This window comes from Pinus tabuliformis, chromosome 6 (genome assembly GCF_031772625.1).
Source record: "Pinus tabuliformis cultivar Carrire ecotype Pingquan chromosome 6, CPIR1, whole genome shotgun sequence".
In the NCBI taxonomy this organism is placed as follows: Eukaryota; Viridiplantae; Streptophyta; class Pinopsida; order Pinales; family Pinaceae; genus Pinus; species Pinus tabuliformis.
Window position 1 is genome coordinate 1,737,910,555 of NC_142292.1, and position 8,392 is coordinate 1,737,918,946.

Here is an 8,392-nt window from a genome sequence, read left to right on the forward strand (position 1 = left end):
GGTCATAACCCCTTAACAATTTCCAATTACATTTCAAAGGGAGTTGAGCTTCCGGGGATTAAGGAACCAAGGCACCAGGGCATCTGGGTTCCAACTCAATGGTGAGGAAGTCCTAGGAAATACCATTTTCATGCACGCAAGAGACGACAAGTGGAAGTGAACCTTCCCCCACTTTTTGAATATAAATGACTAAGTAAAAACCACCTATGGGGCATATCCCCATCCATCTTGCAGTGACCTCACTCAAGAGAAGCTCCAACGGGTAAACAAGCACGACAGTTAAGTCGACACTTGCCCCCAGAAAGTCAAAGTCAACAAAGTGGACAATACAAATTGACGATGGTGATGAATTCTGGGGGGTTTAGCCTTGACTCCCACTCTACCTAGGAACCTTGTTGGAGGAGGTAAAATTGACTCATTGTTCATCAGGGTAACGTGACGACCACGTCAGTGGCTGGGACCACTATCAGGCGAGCGTGACAAGTGAGCATGAGACCATTTGATGAATCACCCTCCTCCCTTGACCTCTTCCCAATACAATTCTACCACGTGTCTACCCCCGCACCATCTCTTCCTTTTCCCGATTAGAAACCGCCATGAACCGACTTTTGTAACCCTGTGCGCTAATAGTTGAAATTTAAACTTGCCTATTTTAAATTGTTATGTGTCTAACTTGCTCCATATGTTTGCAACTACCTTCACCCAACTGCCAACTAGCGCAAGGACCTCCATGCACCCACAACATTCAATTCCCTCCGCTTACTAGGGGAGCCTCCACCACTCTCGTCATGAAGAAATGAAGAAATCCAAGGGAAAATCAAAATCTCTTGTACAACAACCAGTCAACCCATTAAGTGAAATCATCGATGAAAAATTACCAGGAGTCAAATTATTTTTAGATAGTCTCTACCAGGGATTCAAGACATTCTTCATGGGAATCTATCTATAAATATTTTGAAGATGAAGGCCCCAATGTGATGATAAAATAATGAAACCCCCACCTTAGAGGCATTTTGGAAGCATGACATGTCTATGCCATTTTTTGCAATTTTGTAAATATTTTATTTTCAAGAAGGAAACAATTTGGTTATGTAATAATCAGGACAACTAGGCCATTGACACACCCACACAACTGATTATTTTAGACAACTATCACACTACAATATAATTTTGTAACTATTTTGTTGAGACTCTCCTTATAAAAAGGGAGGAAGAACTCATGGCTAGGGGTTCGATTTTATATTCTATAGGCCATAATCTTCTGTGGGTTTTGCAAGTTTTGAAGATTTATGAAATGTATGTTGTTCTTGAAGATTAATGAAGAAGTTTTTGGTGATTCTGAGCACTGATATGTGGTGTATGTGATTCTATCTTTGTTCATCATTTTCATATGTGTTATTTTATCTTAAAAATCGTGTAATTGTAGCTGCTGGAACTCATTCTTGTATGTTATATTTATCTATGTCATGTTATGGCAAATGGTACCTATCAAATGTGATGTTGAAGGCCTTAAAATGAACTCTATGGTTTCTAATTTCATTTCCTTTGCCTATACATAATTCTACTAAAATATAATGCACAAGATTCTATCAATAGACTTCTACACTAGATTTCCTTCTTTTATTCCTTCCCTCACCTATATTACAATAGTCAAAGAAACTTCACTATATGTGTGTAGGCCACCATGGCTGAACTTTAATTATTTGTAACAACATACTATTAATCTGTGAAATGTGATTTGCCTCTAAGTAAGATAATTGAGCCAGATTTAAATCATTTTATACTCAACTCTTGAGTAACATTGATTTATCTTCAAGAGACACTAAGATGTCCTAGGAACTGACCCTTCTCATCAACCCGAGGGTTGTCTCTACGAGTGACAACAAGATAAAACCCTTTTGGCGAATCCATTTATACATTAAAAATCACATTTTAAATAATTATAATTCAATTATCTTATCAAAAATTTTATCTTTGAATTCCATTAAAAAGGACAAATCATCTAACAATTAGAATGCTTCATCCAATTGCACTTTTCAAGAGACAATTCAAAATCATTTTCTGAGACTCAAGGAGTAGGCTTCCCCACCCTCATGGAGTCTAGAGTATTGATGAGTCATAAATTCCTGGTATATCTAGCTTATATCTAGATATATATACTCTTAATGTTATTGACCCTCACACAAATTACAACAATGACATACAAATTCCCAATGGTTAAAAAAAATTACCATTTTTTAAGACATTTCATCTTATTAATTTAACCATTATTATTTTATGATTGGACAAGTTTTTAAAATATTGAGTAATCAGAAATGAGTTTATGAGAATTCAATCAATTTTTTTTTCTTCCCAAGAAAAAAAGGATGTATTTTATTTATAAGAAAAATAAAATACATTTATGTCGATGCTTATAATATTCATATGGAAAGTATCCCATAGAGTTTATCACTATATATTCATTACATGTGAGATCAAAGATCCTAAAAAGGAACTCTTTAGAAATGTTCATGTATTTCTTGGCACCAATCTTTGCACCACTAGAGTAGAATAAAAAAATACTACCAAGGATCAAAAGTACCATTGATCGTCTTAATAAAAAATATCATAATTTTAGTCCCTTTTGCCTCCATCTATCACTCAAAATCACGACATCCCTAGTGAATGGAAATGACAAAAATTTCAAGCTATAAACTATTCTTTCCATTAACATAGAGCCGCCTGCAAATGCAAGCTCAAACTAGTACATGTATGCAATAGTGAGGGTCCATATAAAATCGTAAAGCATTTTTTTCCAAAACAAAAGTTCTATATCCATATGATTCAAACATTTGGGACACCTTTGGAGTATCCAAAAAACATGACTTGTCCTAGTCGCAGTTGAGAGGATAATGTTATATACATAAACAAAATCACTAATATTAGAAAGAGATGTTCACTTATGCCCATGACATATATGGAGAAAGCTAAGCATGCCTTCATTATTTTCTTGGATTTCCCACTGACCCTGGGCCAATGCTAAACCTCTAGGGAAAATTTTAGGGGCAAAATTTTGCAAATGGCCTATTTTTTGCAATTTTTCTAAAAAAACTATTCGCTGATTTGGTTAAAAATTCGCCTATTTTTTACATATATATGATTAAATGGATGATATTCACCAAAAATTTACCAATTTTAATAGTAAATTACATTTTTTTAATTGAATATTCACTTACATTTTTATATGTATGAATTTTCAAACTAGAATACTCCCCTACAATACTATATATAGGAAAAATATTAAATCCTTAAAAAAAAAATATTAAATCCTCACAGGTTTTTAAACCCACCAACTCGCACACATGTTAAACTCCTTGGTCCTTGTTTCAAGGCGAGTAGAATGGAAATCTCGCTAATCAACACCACGAGCGCGTAGGTGCACATGACCTGCCACAAGGACACACGCTTCATTCCTCGACCACCGCAACAGCAAATTGACAAGTAGTACTTTGCCCGTACTTGTGATGATGCAACAACCCGTGTTGGTTTGCACCTCAAGTCAAGCAGTGGACCAGCCTAGGTCATTCCACATCTAACTGAGATGCATTGACAACCTCCATCCACTTCCCTCCCAGAAATTTCAAGCACTCTTTAACTCTCTTTTCAAAGTATTTTTCATCTTTCCCTTAGGTACTTGTTCACTATTGGTCTCTCGCTCGTATTTAGCCTTGGACAAAATTTACCACCCAATTAGGGTTGCATTCCAAAACAACTCGACTTGCTGAGAACACCTCGTGATGCGGCAGGGTCTCGACTCGACGGGGCTGTCACCCTCTCAGGTGCCCCCTTACAAGGGACTTGGCCAAGGTCCGTCATTGAAGACGCTTCTACAGACTACAATTTAGACGACATTGCCAACCAATTTTCATGCTGGGATGTTCCTGATTCACTCACCGCTACTATGGGAATAAGTTTCTTTTCAACCACTTAATTATATGCTTAAACTCAGTGGGTGTTTTCGCCTGATTTGAGGTTGCAAGTTGGAGCTAAATCCACCCTACCTAATGGCAGACAAGAGAGAGAAAATCAAGTTTGAGCGATGCCACACAAAAACCGCATCAGCTAACGCCGATTGCCCAAAAAAGGGGACAAGATCACCGCTTGTCAACACATGCCATGAAACATCGCTTGACATATTTCAGCCAGCTACACCACATTGGGCACGGGCAATAAGCTCTGCTGCTCCCTAACATATTGCAAGGAGCACATTTGAATGGGATGCGACACCCAGATAGACGTGCCCTCGACCGAAGCCTCGGATGCAAATTGTGTTCAAAAAATCGATGATTCACGGGATTCTAAAATCACACTAAGTATCGCATTTCGCTACGTTCTTCATCGTAACAAGAGACAAGATATCCATTTCTGAGAGTCATTTCCACGTATTACCGACAAATCCCCACAACACTGAATAGGACACCCCCCATGACAAATGGATAAAATCCTGCCCAATGCACAATGCATCACAACAAGCAACAAACACCCCTCACCGTCGAGAAAATTGTGCTCCATAACCCACTTAGTAAAGGGAGGCTCAAACAGAGATAAACAATCTCGTTGAACCCCATGCCTTTGCAAAGAGAGGGGGGACTTGCAAGGAACATTGAACGAGAAGGACTAAGGTGGCCACCCCACAATCCACACTGCTTTTCATCCTTCCCGAACACCAAACCATAACAACTCCCCCTTTTTTCCATAAGGTTAAGGGCCAAAAGGAGGAAAGGAAAAAAAATGCATGAAAGAAAGAGAAAAAAAGGTGTCTACCCCCTCATAAGAGGAGGCTCGAACATAGAAAAATATTCCCGAGCCCCACGCCCTCGCCAAAAGGGGACTATTCTCTGTAAACACTTGAAAAACAAAAAACAATAAACTCCTCAATGTGCAAGTGATATTATGATGGAGAGGGAGAAGAGTGTGATTTTTTTTCTTTTTCTTTTCAGGTCATCCAATTTATCATAGTCATAGAATCTCCATAAATGTTGATGTCAATGGTATGTAGAAATTCATCTAATTGTAGAAGAAGTTTCAAGGCAAATAATTAAGTAAAATTTTTTGTTCCCAATCCAATGTCACATGAAAAAAGTAGAAGTGTGTATCTGATAAATGAATGAGTCCCCATGCTCCAGCAATGGAAGTGCTCTACTAGGCTTATCCATCAAATAAATCCCAAGGCTTGTATTTTTGAATGTTTGCTTCAAAAATATTTTGTTGAGATTGAGTGGCCATCTTTTTGGGGAGGGAATCTTGTAAGGCAAGGCTATTGCAAACCACTTTGATGAACGATTTACCTTGATCTTAAAAAATAACATAGTTCCTTTCAATCCAAATTCCCGAATAGACCACTAGAGGGAGGGATTTTAACTAGGATTTTGGCTTTCTGTAATGCCAAGATTTTAGATGATCCTCTACTGAAATCCCTTGCCATGAATATTCCACTCCTTCAAGGTTTTGGATTTTATTCGATATGCTTTTTGAGAAGGGGCAATGAATAAATAAGTGTGGAATTGATTTAGTGTCCTGAAGGCAAAGAGAACATCAACTAGGACCATAGAAGGATATTTTTTGGAGTATATCCTAGGTAGGGGCTTTTCTCATTCACAATAACCACATAAAAAGCTTTGTTTTTGGTGTCTGATTTAATTTCCATAGTCACTTTTCCCACCAAGGAGGGGGTTGTGCATTTGGATGTTGGGATAGGGAAAGCTACCCAAATTTTGGGTTGTAGAAACCTGAAGGAGCATATGACCAACCCAATAGATCTTCTAGGTGTGTTTCCTAATCTAACCCATCCTATTTGAAACTTGGTGTAGATATAAAATTACTTGGTCATTTAATATTTGAATGAGTTGATAAAAAAGGATATGATTATCCCTGCGCCTAATCGACAGGGCTTTCCCAAGAAGGAGACTTTTTCCATCTCCTATTTTCCATTTGATTCCTTTTGTCATGATATCCATCGAGTTAATGATATCCTTCTAAAAAGTAGATCCATTTAGAGAATATTTCCTAGGTGATTTGAGCCAAAAGGAAAGATATATTTTTTTCCATGACCTATGACCAAAGACCATTTACTTTTATAAGTTTCCAAGACCCTTTTATTGTCAATTCTTGGGAAAACCATGTAATGTTTTTAAATCCCCATCCTCCTAAGGATTTTGTAATAGTAATGGAGGACCATCTAGTTAAAGAAAAATGTCTTCAATCTTGTCTTTTGACCCATAGATATATTAGAGATATTTGCTTGATTTTTTTGAGGATGCACATTGGTATCTAAACTAAATAATTCAATAATTACTATTAAATGAAAATAAGACTTATGAGATTCTATTCCATTTCTATTAAACGATTTTTTTATTAGAATTTAATCTCTTACTAGTAAATAAAATGATTCAATCCTTTTTTGTTAAATGTAAGCTTTTTTATTATAAGCAAGCCAAGGCTAGGGAGATATAAAGCCGAGTTATATAAATTACTCTTGAAGGAAAACCTAAATATCATCCTTCCTTGAGATAAAAAAGAAGTCCTTCCGTCACTTATGGGATCTCTATTCAAAAGACAAGGAGAATGATTTAGACAAGGAAAGTAACTTTCTCTCTTGTATTCCTTCTATAGCTATAGATTCAGAAAATCAACAACTCACTAGGCCCATAGAGGAAGAGGAGGTTATTTTGGTGATATGGTCTTTATATCCAGATACATCCCTCGGTCTAGATGGTTTCTCAATTAGCTTCTACAGATACCTATGGGTCTTAATAAAGAAATATTTAATGAGAATACTGAACTTGACAAGGAAAAAAGAAAAATTGGGAGGAAGCCCAAACTTCTCTTTCCTTGCTCTGATTCCAAAAGAATGTAAGCCTATTAACTTTTCTCACTTCAAGCTCATCTCCTTGTGATATTCAACATACAAAATTCTTAACAAGTTCCCTGAAAAAAAATTAAGGAAAACATTACCGACAATAACATTTGAAAACCCAGGAGACTTCATGTAGCATCGCCAAATATTCGATAATATCTTATTAGTACAAGAAGCTATCCATTTGAGCAAATAAAGGGGAGAACCATGGATCATCATCAAACTAGACATGGCTAATGCCTTTGATCGGGTGAAACACTCTTTCTTATTCCCTGTTATGGAAAAAGTGGATTTGGTAGTGATTTTATTAGATGGGTAAAGACCTATATAGGCGCTCCATGGATCACACCTTTGATCTATGGTTGGCATACATCTTTCTTCTAAGGTTCGAGGGGACTTAGGCAAGGATTCCCCTTCTCCCCATTGTTTTATATCTTGGTAGCAAAGAGTCTCAACAGAAATATAGAGCTACCAAGAGTGGAAGGTAGACTGATGGGCCTCAATATAGCAAGGAATATCAAAGAGGTAAACCATTCTCAGTTTGAAGATGATGCACTCCTCCTCAGAGGAGCCTCAAAGATAATTGCAACAAGATTCAAATACGTGCTAGATCTCTATCTGAATATTTCAAGGGGGTTATTGAATATAAAAAGGATTCAATGATATAGATGGAATTGCACAGATTGAACATTCCAGGAGGTTTATGAGGTGTTATAATTCCAAATTGAAACAAGGTGGAAATTATCCATATACTTAGGAATCCCCATATCTCGGAAGCCTCGAATATGGATGGTTGGAGCGAAATTATCAAACATTTGAAAAATAAAATTTACTCTTGGGGGCGTAGTGGCTTAATATTGCATAGAAAACAATGTTGGTGAAATCAGTATTATCAGCGCTTCCGATATAACTGTGTTCTAATATTTTTCCTCCCAAGATCGTAATTGATCAAATGAGTGCCCTGATTCACAAATTACTTTAGAAAGGGGGTGAACACAATGAAAACAAGTTTCATTTGTTGCTTTGGAATACTGATCGACTCCCAAAGGAAAATGAAGGATTGGTCATCAGACCCTTATCTGATGAGTATTTCTCTTGGAGTGAAGATTATTTGGAAACTTATCACCAAGTCCAAAGAATGGTAGAAAATAGTTTTTCTAAAAAAATAATTCCATAAAAATCGATTGTTGAGACTTGATACAGTTTATTAGTAGAATTCATGCTCCAAGATATAGAAACTTTGCAAGGAAGTCCCCCCCATAATTATGGAACACCTCAGTTAGTATCTTGGAAATGGAGCACATATAAACATATGGAAAGACAATTTTTCCCTCAAAGGCCCCTTAGGAGAATGAGGGGAGTTAAGAGATTTTGAAAATCAAATGTAGCAAGAAAAAATTATCAAATTAAAAGATATCTCCAAATGGGGTGATCAGGGCATCTGGAAGAGATGGATGCATCCAAAAATTTCTACCCATCTTCAACAACAATGGGAAT

General features: G+C 36.7%; 1 non-coding gene across 1 annotated transcript; it reads right to left on the bottom strand.

Annotated features, from left to right (window-relative positions):
- Positions 1-4,260: 4,260 nt before the first annotated feature.
- On the bottom strand, positions 4,261-4,413 carry LOC149265845 (5.8S ribosomal RNA). The gene has a single exon (XR_016261416.1). It is a non-coding gene; the product is annotated as a 5.8S ribosomal RNA (ribosomal RNA).
- Positions 4,414-8,392: the final 3,979 nt, after the last annotated feature.